The sequence below is a fragment of the Triticum aestivum genome, chromosome 2B (assembly GCF_018294505.1).
Source record: "Triticum aestivum cultivar Chinese Spring chromosome 2B, IWGSC CS RefSeq v2.1, whole genome shotgun sequence".
NCBI classification, from domain to species: Eukaryota; Viridiplantae; Streptophyta; class Magnoliopsida; order Poales; family Poaceae; genus Triticum; species Triticum aestivum.
This window is the reverse complement of record NC_057798.1, coordinates 715,655,749-715,661,889: the sequence shown is the minus strand read 5'-3', so window position 1 is coordinate 715,661,889 and position 6,141 is coordinate 715,655,749. Positions and strand designations below refer to the sequence as shown.

At 45.7% G+C, this 6,141-nt stretch overlaps 1 long non-coding RNA gene across 3 annotated transcripts; it reads right to left on the bottom strand.

Annotated features, from left to right (window-relative positions):
• Positions 1–2,354: 2,354 nt before the first annotated feature.
• LOC123046911 (uncharacterized) lies at positions 2,355–5,855 on the bottom strand. Of its 3 annotated transcripts, XR_006422678.1 has the most exons (4): positions 5,426–5,854; positions 3,443–4,040; positions 3,038–3,368; positions 2,355–2,735 (listed from the first exon to the last, which is right to left on the bottom strand). It is a non-coding gene; the product is annotated as an uncharacterized lncRNA (long non-coding RNA). The 3 variants fall into 3 exon arrangements; XR_006422677.1 differs by having other exon boundaries at positions 2,355–2,776; positions 3,038–4,040; positions 5,426–5,855; XR_006422676.1 differs by having other exon boundaries at positions 3,038–4,040.
• Positions 5,856–6,141: the final 286 nt, after the last annotated feature.

The window sequence follows — 6,141 nt, the reverse complement described above, 5'->3', positions numbered from 1 at the left end:
GACAGTACGTACAAGATGAACATGTATGGGATGCCATTCATCCCTTCTATGGGTCTAAACAACCACCGTCGCACTACGGTATTCGGTTGTGCCATTGTTTCAGACGAGACTGAAGGTACATCTGTTTGGCTGCTTCAAACGTTCTTGAAAGCCCACTGTCAGAAGAAGCCCAAGTCCGTAATTACTGATGGAGATGCGGCGATGATAAGGGCTATCAGAAAGGTGCTTCCTGACGCGTGGCATCGTCTATGTGCATGGCATATTGAAAAGAATATGCAGAAACACCTCTACCACAAGTCGTTGAAGGAGTTCAGGGCACTATTGTACTATGTCAATACACATGAAGTTTTTGAGGAGAGATGGGCCGCGTTTGTGCATAAATGGCAGTCGGAGAAAGGTCCTGCGCACTTGGTCGCGTTTCTCCGCGGGACCTTTCTCCGACCGCCATTTACGCACAAACGCGGCCCATCTCTCCTCAAAAACTTCATGTGCAGTGGTGTAGTACGGTAGATCCCTGAACTCCTTCAACGACTTATGCTCGACGTGTTTCTGCATATTCTTTTCAATATGTCATGCACGTAGATGATGCCACGCGTCAGAAAGCACCTTCCTGATAGCCCTTATCACTGCTGCATCTCCATCGGTAGTTACGAACTTGGGCTTTTTCTGACAGAGAGCTTCCAAGAACGTCTAAAGCATCCAAACATATGTACCTTCAGTCTCGTCTAAAACAATGGCGCATCCAAAATACCGTAGTGCGACAGTGGTTGCTCAGACCCATAAAAGGGATGAACGGCATTCCATACCTATCCATCTTGTACGTACTGTCGAAGACGGTCACATCACCGTAGTCAAGATAATCCCGACGTGACTGCGAATCACACGAGAACAGGTTTTTGAGCCTGCCTTCAACGTCAACAGTGTGCTCAAAGAAAAAATATGGATCCTTTGTAGTCATCATTATTCCTATGGCAGTGTCAGCATCACCATGTGCAAGCAGTTTCATCTTCTCCCTGTAGCACATATTATACAACTCCTCCTCCCAAACCATGCCTTAGCATACGACCCATACCTGCTGATGAAGTTGTCAAAACTAATGTGTTTTCTGATCCCAGCTTCTGCCATAGCTAAGATCTCTACTCATTGAAATTCTTTGATCTTATTATGAGACCAAAGAAATGGGACTTCTTCCGGTCTTGCAAGAACATGGTTGTGATCATCGACAAAACTACTAGCATACCAAAGTTCACGCTTTTTATCAAGCTTCACTGTTAAATGGGCTTCGCAGAAGCATCGACTCTTCAGTCTAAGCCTGTGGGTTTGGCCTTCCATGGTACAAAATTTGGCCTGTCATTTTCCTGCCTAGAACAGAGATACCTCCTCAAGCTGATACTTCCCGTAGGACCTTTTCCATGTTTTGGCAAGTCCCTCCTGATGTTGAACCCTCCTGTGTGCATGCGCCTCTGGGTGTGGATGGGAGATGTCAACAGGCTTGACACCCAAGGTGTCTTGCAGCTGGAGGAACCGGTAGAGCGGCGTGCGCACTTGTTCCATTGTCCGAAGCCGGGTGTCGAGGCCAAGCCGATGGGATGATCGGGACCCTTGAAGATGCTTGAGTACAAAGTTCTGCTTCACCTTGACAGGGTGATTGACTTCCATCAGGCACCTGTGTCTTGTCCCGCGAGCGGCGGAAACGAGTAGAGCAACAACAGCGGCATCCCGTCGGAATTGCGTTCTGAGAAGGGGTCACACGAATGGCGTTACCAGTGGACTTTGGGACTAGAGCACGGGACATCTCCATCGGCGCCACCAAGAGAAAGTGCGCATTCTCGGCTTGGCCCTAGGCATGATGGAGATGGCGGGTTTGGAGGTGGTGGTCACCATCTCGGTGGCGGAAATCATGGCCAGAGCTCTGGTGGCGGTAGGCCATCCAGGCGGGATGGTGGCCACAGATTCGGAGGTGGAGGTCATGGCGGTGACCACAGCGGTGATCGCTATGAAAGCTCCGGCGGCGGCCAACATGATGAAACTGCTTGCAAGGGTTCTCGGTGGAGACACTCGCTTGTCCGCTAGCTCCTACGGCGGGACCTGTAGAAGGTGTGGGCTGCATGCGCTAGTCACCGACGACCAACCAAGAAGTGGAAGCTCGTCAGATGCTTTCCGAAGACCCAACTCTTGTTGCTTGCCCCACCAATGATATTGACTAGTGGTTGTGGCGCACCCGTGGTGCGCCTCCTGAGCGGAAACTCAGCGGTGCCAGATAGGTGGCGTCCATTCCACTTTCTTTCTTATACTACATGCAAGATCACAGCTGTAAATAACATAGAGCAATATAGTAGCCCATCCAGCAACCCTTTTTGTCAGCTCTACATTCCAGTTCACATTTCATTCAAAGAAATCGTTGCTTCAGTTCAGTACCACTGCCACATTGGCATATTTCATGTGATTACAAGTTCTTCCTTTGTTCAGAACAGTTATAGTGCGCCGACACAAAGGATAGCATGGCTCTATCAAGGTTGTAGACGACTCGCATGTTCTGTTGTTTGTAGTTGCCGATGACAGTCTGGTGCCCGACCATCGCGTCTAGCATCAGGCACATGACCCGCACACCGTGGTCCTCAATACACGTATTTCCCGCAGCTCCCAGCCCGGCGCCATCCAGGTGGAGCGTCAAGTGATGGCACCGGCACAGGTACAACCCACCGCCCTTGCCGCTTCCAGAAATGGCGCGATCGCTGCAAGTGCAAAGCAGAGTTCACGCGGTGTGCAAAGCAGCCTGATCCAGAATAAAACTTGATGAAGCAGAGTTATGATAACAAGACCATGCAACGAACCAGGATTTTTCATAAATAAAATCAATAGGGCATGTTATACTCCAATAGGCTATACAACAATATTGTCAATTCTATCATTATATTGTGTACGTAATAGATGCATTGTTCTAAGAAAAAGGTATTCACAACTGAAAAACTGGTTACATATTTTGTTCAATTAAAAGAACCAGTATAGTACTAATGACATAAGTTGCATTACCAACCTCATTGTAGAGCTAGAAGCATTTTGTAGCCATTGATTATAGGAATTAAAATAGTGACCTTCAGGTGCCGATTTTCTAAGAGAACCTCCTCATCAAAAAGAAGGCGAACTGGTTTCAGTATCTTATAAAATTGTGAAAGTATAACTCTGCAATTCATCAAGTTCTATATGAATCATATATCAATAGTTGTGCAATGACATGTACTTCAAAAGCATAAATAGTAGAGTGTAGATGCAAACTGAAATGGCAACTCCGTTTCATTGTAATACCAACACATCAAAAGTGATAGGCTCGTAATGTCGAAAACACATCAAAACTGACCAGCTGATAGCTGAAAGAAATAACAAATAACATTTTAGAAGATCAGTAGTAGTTTAAATATTATGACAGAAATCAAATAGTGACCTATAAAATCCTAATCACCCTGGCAAGCAATTTGACAAACACTTCAACTCCATGGATCGATCACCTGTAAGTCCAATTTGAGATATATAGGAAGAGGGAGATGTTCTCCATGCTCTTCTTCTGCAGGATCTATCAAATTGGAAGTTTGAAACTCACCAATAATCAGCACAAAATAAAATAGAGGTGACCGGACGGACGGTTCATTCAACAGATGCACATCACCACATCTGGCCAATGATCAAATATTCCTTGCACTCTCTACTTTGAGACTTCTATTTGGTAAGTGCAAGATTTTTCCTATGGAAGTATGGATGCTTTCTCACAACGGTCTAAAGAACCTTAGCAGCTGGTGTTTTCAACGAACCGAACACTAAAATGAAGGAGAGAAATAGGGAGCACCAGAAACAAAAACCGAGACTCCAAGTGAGAGGGATAGGGCTCACAGAGAGGGTCTTCTCATTGCCGCATCATCAACATTTGCTTGAACCACATCTCGCCGGATTCGCCAACTCAATACTCTTCGACGCCCCGACCTCCTCCCATGGTTGCCGTCAACCATTGCCTCCTCATTCACCCCCTTCTATTTTGTGCTTCAACACTGAAAACAAACAGAAGATTCAGCCAGTGATACTCTAGATCTAACAGTAGGTGCAACATAAAAGTGAACTTCGCATACATTCATGCTCGACAGATGAAACACGACAGAAAGATATCAGTGTACTCTATGCCAAACAAATTCTCCATCCATACCTTCAGATTAGACATTTTCTTACAACTGAATTGCACATTAGTGGATACCAAACAATTGGTTCAAGACATTTTCCTCCATGTGATCAGATTGAACTATATTTTGCAATAATGATGGAACAAAAATTACATGACAAAGTAAACTGGTGTAACTAAAGCGATAAAGAGGAATAGAGAAATAAGAAAACAGAATGTTTATTGTGCCCTGCATAGCTCAATTAACAGGATCGAGATAGATCAAGTTTGTTTGGTTGTTTCATCCAAGTTTCAAATTAAACTAATTTGACAGTGCAAAAGCTAATACGTGTGTACGAGTAGCAGCTCATGTCTCCCAATGCTCTTGCAAAGGCCAGCTGTCCATTAACTCGTGGCACATCTTCTACAAATGATACATGTTTGGAATTGAAATAAATTAATTGTACTAACATGGCAAGACTGGAGTTGTGTCTATTACCACCAATTAATGAAGTGCCATTACAATATTCTCCTGTGAGCAATGTATAAGGAATTGATGATGTAGGGTAGAATATATTAGACGTGACATATTATTTCAGATCAGACAAAAGAGGAAACATAAAAAAAATCAAAGAGAACTGTAATGTTCATTCCTTGTTGCAGTTTAAATAATCTGATAGAACTAATCAGTCTTTTTAATGGCTGTAACCAATAACTATTGCCATAGTAAATCAAGACTAATTTTTAATGGCCAATAATTTCCATTATAGATGAAACATCTTAGTAATCCAAAATAACATCACACAAACCCATATATGTGGAATAATATAGAAACCTATTGATCTGCTTGAGCTTGTCCACCTCACCCTTCATTCCATGTACGTAGAACAACAGCTTACTTGCTTCCACTAATCAAAGTGAAAGAGTTATCAGGTAACACAATGAGATTCGCTTCAACCGGTTGACCTTCTCAACTTATCGACTTGCCTCGTCCTCCAATTATGCCAGACATAGTACGGTTACATACAGAATTGATGCCAGGAGAGTGCAAAGGCTATGGTACAAACACATATCATCGACCATCCTCTGTAGCTCATCCATCAACTTTTGTTCATTTTTTAGAGTTCTTTCACGGCAGCAACAACCTTCCTTTTCTTAATATTACTAACTAACAAGATGCATGGACACATTAATCTGTTCATCACCAGTTGATAGAGAAAGGGGGGGGGGGGGAGAAGAATAGGGATCCACGTGTTGCAGAGAGGCAAAGAGTGAGCGCACCTGAGGTTCTGAAGATCTGGTCGATGGTGGCCGCGCCAGCGATTGGGAGCAGGAGGAGCGAGATCGGCGCCCTTTCCTCATCCGGTCGCAGAACCCCATCGCTACCTCCTCGCAGCCGCCACGAACACCCCAAGCCTCCTGGGCCGGAAGCCGCCAGCCGCTTCAGCGGGATCGATACGCCGCCATCCGCGTCGAGAAAGATCACGGATCGAAACCGCCAGCGCCGCCCTCTCCGATCACCCACTCACCCGCTCGAGATGAAGGCGTTCGTCTAGCTGTGTGGGAGAGCGGATCACACCAGGGAGAGAGAGAGAGAGGAGGTCGCGTGCTTGGGCGGTGTTGCGTTGTTGCGGCGGCTCTTGTGGCGGCAGGTGAGAGGAAACGAGAGAGAGGGCGTGCCTTCGTGGTGAAGATAAGGAAAGAAAGGAGGGGGAGGTGTTATCTGGGGTACAATGAGAACAACCAACAACGAGAGGTAGACCAATCGAAACAACCAACAACGTCCCTAAAAAAACGGCCAATCAGATTGTGCGTTTTTCTCTCTCATTACGGCTCCAGTCCGACGTGGACACATTGAGCGTGCGCACATTGCGCGACCGTTAAAGGGTTCAATTTGCAGCGAGCGCTAGAGGCTGGCCAGTACACACAGCGGGAGGCAGTGGTACACACAGATGCTTTCGATCATGTCTCTCCTGGAGATGCATCCTGAGGAAGCA